This window comes from Arachis duranensis, chromosome 1 (assembly GCF_000817695.3).
Source record: "Arachis duranensis cultivar V14167 chromosome 1, aradu.V14167.gnm2.J7QH, whole genome shotgun sequence".
Taxonomy (NCBI): Eukaryota; Viridiplantae; Streptophyta; class Magnoliopsida; order Fabales; family Fabaceae; genus Arachis; species Arachis duranensis.
Genome location: NC_029772.3, coordinates 58,881,087 through 58,890,171, shown reverse-complemented (window position 1 = coordinate 58,890,171; position 9,085 = coordinate 58,881,087). Strand labels below are relative to the sequence as shown.

The window sequence follows — 9,085 nt, the reverse complement described above, 5'->3', positions numbered from 1 at the left end:
AAGTTGATCTCCGGTACTCATAGTGGTCCTTCCGGTAAATTTCGTCCAGCTGGCGCAACCGGAAAGCTGACCTGGCGTCGTTGGTGACACGTTAGCAGCGCAACGGCTAGCTGACGTGACACAGTAAACATTTTGGACTCAATTTGGTCCCTAATTTTAGGTTAAAAATCCTAACCCCCAATTGACTCTCTTCTCCTTTCTTCTCCATAGCACTCTCTTCAATATTTGAGTCTTGGCAACAACCGTCTGCAGGGAACCATCATCAGCGAAATCTGCAAAATCAAGCAGCTGAGTGAGTTGTACATAACTGAGAACAAGCTAATTTCTGGAGAGGTTCCAACTTGCTTTGGTAATCTTACTTCTCTAAGAAAACTTTACTTGAACTCCAACAAACTCAGTAAGGTGCCTTCTTCTCTTTGGAGCCTCAGAGACATTCTTGAGGTGAACTTGTCTGACAATGCTTTAACTCTGTCTCTTCCAATTGAAATTGGGAACTTAAAGGCTGTGACTTTCTTGGATCTATCAAAGAATATGATCTCAGGAAGCATTCCTGGGGCCATTTCTGGATTGCAAAATTTGCAAATTCTCAACTTATCACAAAATAAATTGGTAGGGGGTATTCCTGATTCACTTGGCAGTTTGATAAGTTTGACAGATTTGGACTTATCTCAAAACAACTTGTTTGGCTTGATTCCAAGATCACTGGAGTCACTTCATTATCTTGAATTCATCAATCTTTCTCATAATAGTTTGGAAGGAGAGATTCCGAGTGGTGGACCTTTCAAAAATTTCACTGCTCAATCTTTCATGTTTAATAAAGCACTTTGTGGAAATGCCAGATTACAAGTCCCAGCATGCAGTAAAGTAAAGAAGAAAGGGTCAAATGCAAACATATTCTTCATCAAATGCATATTGCCTATAATGGTTTCAATCATTCTGGTTGTTTTCTGTGTGTTTTTTCTCGTCAGGCGTTGAAGAAAGAATGGTGGTGATACTAATGAAGGAACATTATGAGCATTACAAGCAGTCAGAATGATTTCGTACTAAGAACTATCACAGGCAACTAATGGATTTGATGAGAGTAATTTGCTTGGTAGGGGCAGTTTTGCCTGTGTTCAAAGGTTGACTTTCAAATGGGATGGTGGTTGCTGTCAAAGTGTTTAACTTGGATTTGGAATTAGGATCAAAGAGCTTCAGTGTAGAATGCGAAGCAATGCGCAATCTGCGCCATCGAAATCTCATCAAGATCATAGATTGTTGTTCAAGTATAGATTACAAGCTTTTAGTGATGGAGTTCATGCCTAATGGGAGCCTTGAGAGATGGTTGTATTCTCATAACCATTGTTTGGACTTCTTGCAAAGGCTAAATATAATGATAGATGTGGCATCTGCATTGGAGTATCTGCATCATGGATCTTCACCTATAGTGGTTCATTGTGATGTCAAACCTTGTAATGTCTGATTAGATGAAGACATGGTTGGCCATGTCAGCGACTTTGGCATTGCCAAATTGCTTGGCGAGGGACAATCCAAAGAATATACCAAGACCATGGCTACAGTTGGTTACATTGCACCGGGTAAGTGATGCTACACCAGATTATAATTTCCCTTTTAACTTTGGTCATTTGATTATAACCATATGCTTGATTAGTATGCATATACAATTGAAGATCATAAATCATTCACTGACCTTTTAGTAATAATTTGTAATCAAAGTTGAACTACAATGCTTCTTTAACTTTTTCTGTAGTAATTTTCATTAGTTCAGAAATTCACTTTCTGTTGCGGTGGTGGTATCTAAACATTTTGTTTCCAATTTTAGTGGCTTGTGTGTCATATATACTTGTTCTATAAACAAATATTTTATTTAAAATAACGAGGGTAATTTGAGTTGCAGAGTTTGGATCCAAAGGGATTATCTCTACAAAGGGAGATGCATACAGTTTTGGGATAATGCTGATGGAAACATTCACAAGAAAGAAGCCAACAGATGACTTGTTTGTTGCAGGATTAAGCATGAAAGGTTGGATTAGTGAATCATTGTCACATGCAATTGATCGAGTTGTGGATTCCAACTTGTTACAAGATGAAGGTCACCACCATGTTGATGACATAATAGCATCTACATCATCTATCTTGAAACTGGCCTTGAATTGTTGTGAGGATTTACCTGAAGAACGAATGAACATGAAAGATATTGCTGCATCACTGAACAAAGTTAAGGCCAAGTTTCTTAAAGCTAATGACAAGGATGTCGTTCGGTTTTGTAGAAAATGAACCACTTTATAATATGTTTAAATGTTTAGTACATTCCCTTTCTTTGCTTTTGAATTTTGGCCTCAGTAGAGTCTATATTTTTCTACATTAGGAACATAAGATGTTGCAATAATCATTATCAAAAGAGAGTCGGCAAATATAACTACAGAACATTTACAGTTATTAAGCTATGGGTGATTCAGGATTGATATATAAAGATTAAAGAATATAAAGGATGATCATGGCCATTTGCTAATTGATAATATATCAGTTGTAAGAAACATTCATTGTGTCACTTCAATACCAATTTCTGTAAACTAAGAAAAGAAAATCTGCGATGTTGAGCACTGTTGACATTTGACAAACTCAAGTAATCAAAAAAAAAAAAAATAAACAGAAAAAGTGGTTCCAAAGTATAAAAATTAAAAATAAACAATCAGCATCTTGCATATCTACAAAATTTAAAGTAATATTAGTTCAATATTGATCAATAGCAGTATCATAACATCTCAACTTGCCTTACTCCATAATGCACATGTCGATGATTTCAATGACCTGAGACACCATAGTTATCAAAAGTAATAATCTGGAGAGGCACAAAAACCAAAACAGTAAAAACAGGGGGGCTCTAAAAGAGATAACTAGAACAGAAGGTATTAGTCACCCCAAAAGATTGCATATGGTGGCACAAATAAAAGCTTAACTTACATGCCTAAAAATGGCAATAATAATACAGAAGCACAGGCTTACCATATTAATGCAGTGGCTGGTTATTTGTGCGATGGAGAAGAAAGGAGAAGAGATTCAATTGGGGGTTAGGGTTTTTAACCTAAAATTAGGGACCAAATTGAGTCCAAAATGTTTACTAAGCCACGTCAGCTAGCCGTTGCACTGCTAACGTGTCACCAACGACGCCAGGTCAGCTTTCCGGTTGTGCCAGCTGGACGAAATTCATCGGAAGGACCACTATGAGTACCGGAGATCAACTTCAGGGACTCGATAAATTTTTAAGTTCAGGGATTACTTTGAGTCTCGAGGGTAACTTCAGGGACTACTTTGATACTTACCTCAAAGTTTCCAGAAAAAATCTACAGCTTGCATCCTAGTATTTCTCAAAAAGAACTCAAAACAACAAACACTTTTCATCAAAAACACAGAAAACCATTACAGTCTACCAAGCAAGAAGCATTCCCAAACATCAGGCACGCTAAGCAGAGACCATTAAAGATGCAACCTTTTTTAAAGAGCAGACAAAAGCAACCTTCAAATAAACGAGGAACAGATGTGGACAAGCGGTATCAAGAACGGAAACAACAAAAGACATGCAAAGCCCTAAAGGCACCTAGCAAAAGCAAAAAGGATCATGCAGAAGATAGAAAAACTCTCAGAAAGCACATTTCAACAAATATAGGGCGCAACGAATACAGAAAGATCCAAACTTTTTCAAAAAGAGGATCAAGATCAAAACCTCATCACAAAGCCAAAGTCAAAGAGAAGGCACAAAATGGACTAACCTGGAGACAGAAGAAGCTTCGAAAAAATGCAAGAACGGAAGTTGCCCAGGAAACCACCAAGCGACGCCGCAAATGCTAGGAAGCAGAAGCGCAAGCGAAAGATAGAGAGCGAAGAGAGAAGAGGAAAAAGTTTTGAAGAGGTTACAAGGAAAATAAAAGGAGAGAAACCGTTTTCTGAGTTTTCAAAATCAGAAGTAAAGAGCCTAGGGGAAACGGGGCAATTAATGCTCAAGTTAAAGAAGGCATTAAACCCTCGCACGTTCCCAAAAAAGTGCCGATATAAAAGCGCGCGTCTTTTAGAGGAAACGTTCTACATTCAAAGCTGCTACAAAAGAATCAACAAAATGCTTGAGTTCGGCTTCACCATAGAAAGACCGAAGTCAAGGACTCGACCTTAAAAAAGAAGACCGAGCTCAAGCAGGGGCACTGTTCATATCTTGGGTCGAGTTGTCCGACCCGGGATGTTCTACAGACAAAGCGACCGACCTCTTCAGGTCAGGACAATCCGACCTCTTCTCAAAGAGCTCGGTCAAGTCATGAGAAAGCCCAAACAATGGGCCCAAATAGAGGAACACGCCCCAGATCCTAAGGCAGCCCAAGCCTACAAGAGAAGGACGGTTCCCTTGAAGATAAGATGACCTTACTCATAAGATAAGATAAGATAAGATAACTAACTTATCCTATCCAAAAAGGTCACTCCACACCATTATAAATACACTGGAGCACCCAGGTATAACTCATACTCGGATTCTACTCAATACCTGCTTAATACCCTTGCTAACTTAAGCATCAGAGTCCCTTGCAGGTACCCCCCACCCTCCGGGAACGAAGGATTAGTACCATCACCAGGTCCAACAAGTCGGACACACCAGCTCCGGCCGCTATACACCTGCCGGATTTATCGACTCCGACCAACACAGAAGATCTCGACCGAGATCGACCTACAGTTTCAGGTAACCCTCGGAACACTAACTAAGCTCAAAATTAAACTAATTCTATGCTAACTAAGACAAGTAAAAATTGCAATGAAACCAAACTATAAACAAAGAGAAGGGTTTGAAAGATGTTACCATGGTGGGGTGTCTCCCACCTAACACTTTGGTTTATTGTCCTAAACTTGGACTTTTTGAGGAGCTCACATCAAGGAGGCTTGTGCTTCGATTCCTTCTTGATTTTCCACCCATGCTTGGTCTTTATTTGTCCTCCGGGGTCCCACACTTTGTTTGTTGACACCCTTCCTTGTTGATCTTCAAGCTTCTAATGGGGCGACCAACTTTTTAAATTCTCACCAAGGCTTCCAATTCTCCTTTGAAAATCATTCACTCGTGCCTTGCACCACCCTTGGGACTCAAATATTGAGTGTTCAACCCTAGTTAGCCTTAATCCACTATGTCCCCCAAACTTGATCTCTTTCTCGCTTTGCACTCCACAAAGAATTCTAAGTTGACCGTCCGTTTCCAACAAAGCATATTCATGTGGGCAAATAAAGTTAAGGGATGAGATTGTTACCCATTTAAATGGTGTGTCGGATGGTCGCTGATGCGGCGGAAATTGGTGAATTAAAAAATTATTAAAATATATACGTTGCAATTATAGTTCTTAACTCACCAGAAATCCACTTATCAATTTAGAAAGGTGTCACAGGAATTTAAAATTAAAATACTGGGAGTATGAATCCCAGGTTGTCTCCCAACGAGTTGCAGAAAAGTGTGCTATTTTATTAATCAGATGTTTTCAGAAAGGTTTGAGTTGAGTAAACAGGAAATAAAATTAGAGAATTTGAATAATGTAAATAAAAGCCTTGACTGAGAGTTGATTAGTTGGAAGCCCCATTATTGTTGGATTACTCTCTAGATTGATTGATAATTAAAGGTTATCCTGTTTAGTTATCTCTTACTAGGTAAGGGAAAGTCAAACAAGTTGGAATGCTATGTTCGTTCTGATGACAAGTCATCATATACCCATTTTTCAAGCTAATTTCACTTGTTTTATTAGTCTTTATGCACTTTCTTGCATTTTAAGTAAGTGATTTGGAATGAAAATGCATAACTTCTTTAAATCAAACAACCACCATTAAATTGATGTTAACTCATGAGGTTTAAGCTAAATTTAATTGATTTTTAATTGATTTATAAGCCTTGTGAATTTAGTGATACTTTGATTGGTTGTTTTGATTATTTGAAGGTGAAGAAAAGAAGAAAAGAGGAAGCGTGGCTTAAGAAAGCGTGGCCCAAGAGATAAGAAGTGTGGCGCATAGAAGGAGGAAGCAAACATTGCCATCCACAAGGGCACACTGCCCTCTAGGAGAGCAACATAATGAACCAAGCCTTGAAAAGCAACATTGCCTTGCCCACAACAAGGGCGGAGCACAATTTGATGCTAAGGATCAAAGAGAGCAAAAACTCTGCCCTGCCCTCCTCAAGAGCAATATCGGGCTTCACCCAAGAAAAATTAAAAAGGAATTGCTTCATAATGCTTCCTATGGGTTTCGAACCCAAGGACAAAGAGGAAGGGAGTAGCGCTCAAGCACAATAAAATCAAGCAAAAAGTGGCTTGCTTTCATTCTCCATGAATCGAACATGGCACCATGAGGAAGTAAGGAACTAAGCATTACTTTGGTGCCAAGAAAACCAAAGAAAAAGAAGCAGCATGTGCCTCCACCGAGTATCGAACGTGGGACTTCACCTTTGGCACATTGCCCTGCCCTCCACAAGGGCAGGGCAGCATTTCTTGGTGCATGGCGCAGCATCTTGGCACGGCCAGGACTTGAACTCTCGGCCAGCAGCAGCACGCACGGGCAGCAGAATCTGGCGCACCAAGAAAACTCTACCCTGCCCTCCACAAGGTCAGGGCAGCATCCTGCAGCACCACACACACCAAGCACGCACGCAACAAGGGCCGCACGCACCATTTCCTGCCCTGCCCTCCACAAGGGCAGGGCAGCTCCTGGAAGCCACTTTTCTCATGGGCTGAAAATTGGAAAAAAATCCAATTTAATTCATTTCTTCACCAAATCAAAAGCCCATCCAAATACCAAAATCCAAGAATAGAAAGTGTATAAATAGGAGATAGTTTGATGTAATTAGGGAGCTTTTCTCTTACTTGGAACTTTTGAACCTTCTTTTGATTTTTGAATTCTGAGACTTGATTGAGAGCTAGGAACTGAGACTTGAGAGAATTAGGGAGGAGAATTGATCTCTCTTCTTCCTCGTTCTTGCTTGAGCACTTTTTACTTTTCTTGTTTTAGTCTTGGGTGTGAAGAATTGAGGAATTTCTGTCTCAATTTCCATTCAAGATCTCTTTAATTTCTCTTCTGCATAATTGAGTTCAATTACATTTCCTTTACTACTTCTTCTTTAATTTCTTGTTAATTGCTTTGTGAACTTGGATCTGGGAAGGCAATTGAGATCTAGACTTTGCTATCTAGTCTCTGGAGTCCTGAGATCCCATTTCCCCTTTTGGTTCTTCTGTGAACCCCTGCTGCAATTTAAATTCCCTTTCTGTTTGAGATCTAACCGAATTCAAATCATCTCTTGCTTTGATAATTGCTGCAATTTAATTTCCCTTGCTTACATTCTGAATCCCAGTCCTCAACTCCCTTCTTCCATTCAAGAAATTTATATTTCTTGCACTTTAAGTTACTGCAATTTACATTTCTTGCACTTTAAGTTTCAGTCATTTAATTTCTTATTCTTTAAGATTCAGCATCTTTACTTTCAGTTCTCTTTAATTTCTGAAATTCATCCCTCTCCCTTTACATTTCCTGCTATTTACTTACTGTTGGATACAAAATCACTCAACCAATACTTGATTCGCTTGACTAAATCAACCACTAAACTAAAATTGCTCAATCCTTCAATCCCTGTGGGATTGACCTCACTCCCGTGAGTTTTATTACTTGATGCGACTCGGTACACTTGCCGGTGAGTTTTGTGTTGGATCGTTTTCCACACATCAAGTTTTTGGCGCCGTTGCCGGGACTAACTGTTTGAATTTTTGCTTAAACTAACTAAAACTTCATTCTAGCAATAGATTGAAGTTTCACTAGTTTTCTGGATCTGTGTGTTTATTGTTGTGTGTTTGTATGTCAGGTACAGGAAGATCTTTTCCTATCCTCTCTGAAATTGACCAAAGAACTCTTCGAAGAATAAGAAGAGCTGAAAGAGGGAAGAACATCGTTGGAGAGGAAGAATCTGAGGAGGAATTCCATGAGATGGAAGGAGATCCATCAAATCCCAATTAACCAGAAGGAGGAGCCAACAATAACCCACAACAAAGAAGAGTACTGGCTTCCTACACATTTGCAAATGCTAGACACTGTGGGGGTAGCATTCTTACCCCTAATGTCAATGCAAACAACTTTGAACTAAAGCTACAACTCATCACGTTGGTCCAAAATAATTGCTCTTTTGGAGGAGGGCCATTGGAGGACCCGAATCAACATCTATCTACTTTCTTGAGGATCTGTGACACTGTCAAAACCAATGGTGTGCCTCCTGACAGCTACAAGTTATTGCTCTTTCCATTTTCTCTCAGGGACAAAGCCACTCAATGGCTAGAAACATTTCCAAAGGAGAGCATCAACACTTGGGATAATTTGGTGAGCAAGTTTCTTGCCAAATTTTATCCCCCTCAAAGAATCCTAAGGTTGAAGACTGAGGTTCAAACGTTCACTCAATTGGAGGCTGAGAATTTATATGAAGCATGGGAAAGATATAAGGCACTGCTGAGGAAATGTCCACCAGAGATGTTCACTGAGTGGGACAAGCTGCAGAACTTCTATGAGGGACTTACTCTGAAGGCTCAAGAAGCACTTGATCATTTAGCCGGAGGCTCATTACAACTCATGAAAACTACAGAGGAAGCTCAGAACCTCATTGATATGGTGGCTAACAACCAATATTTCTTTGCTCATCAAAGGCAATGCCAACCATCGCAAAGGAGAGGAGTAATGGAGTTGGAAGGAGTGGATTCAATCCTAGCTCAGAACAAAATGATGCAACAGCAAATTCAACAACAGTTTGAGCAAATGGCCAAAAGGATTGATAGTCTCCCTGGAACAAATGAAGTCTATGGTGATACTTACAATCCTTCTTGGAAAAACCATCCCAACCTCAGATGGGGAGACAACCACAATCAAACTCAACAGCCATGGCAAAGGAACTCAAATAAAAACAATTGGAAAAACATAAACCAAAACAACCAGCCAAACACTAACCAAACCACATACAGAAAACCACAAAACACTTTTCCCAACTCTAACCATTATCCACCCAATAACCACCCAACTAACCAAAACACCTACCATCATCCAT

The 9,085-nt window shown here is 39.6% G+C and overlaps 1 pseudogene; it reads left to right on the top strand.

Moving 5' to 3' along the window:
• Window positions 1–2,277, top strand: part of LOC107490480 (probable LRR receptor-like serine/threonine-protein kinase At3g47570) — a 12,200-nt pseudogene extending 9,923 nt beyond the window's left edge.
• The last annotated feature ends 6,808 nt before the right edge of the window (window positions 2,278–9,085 follow it).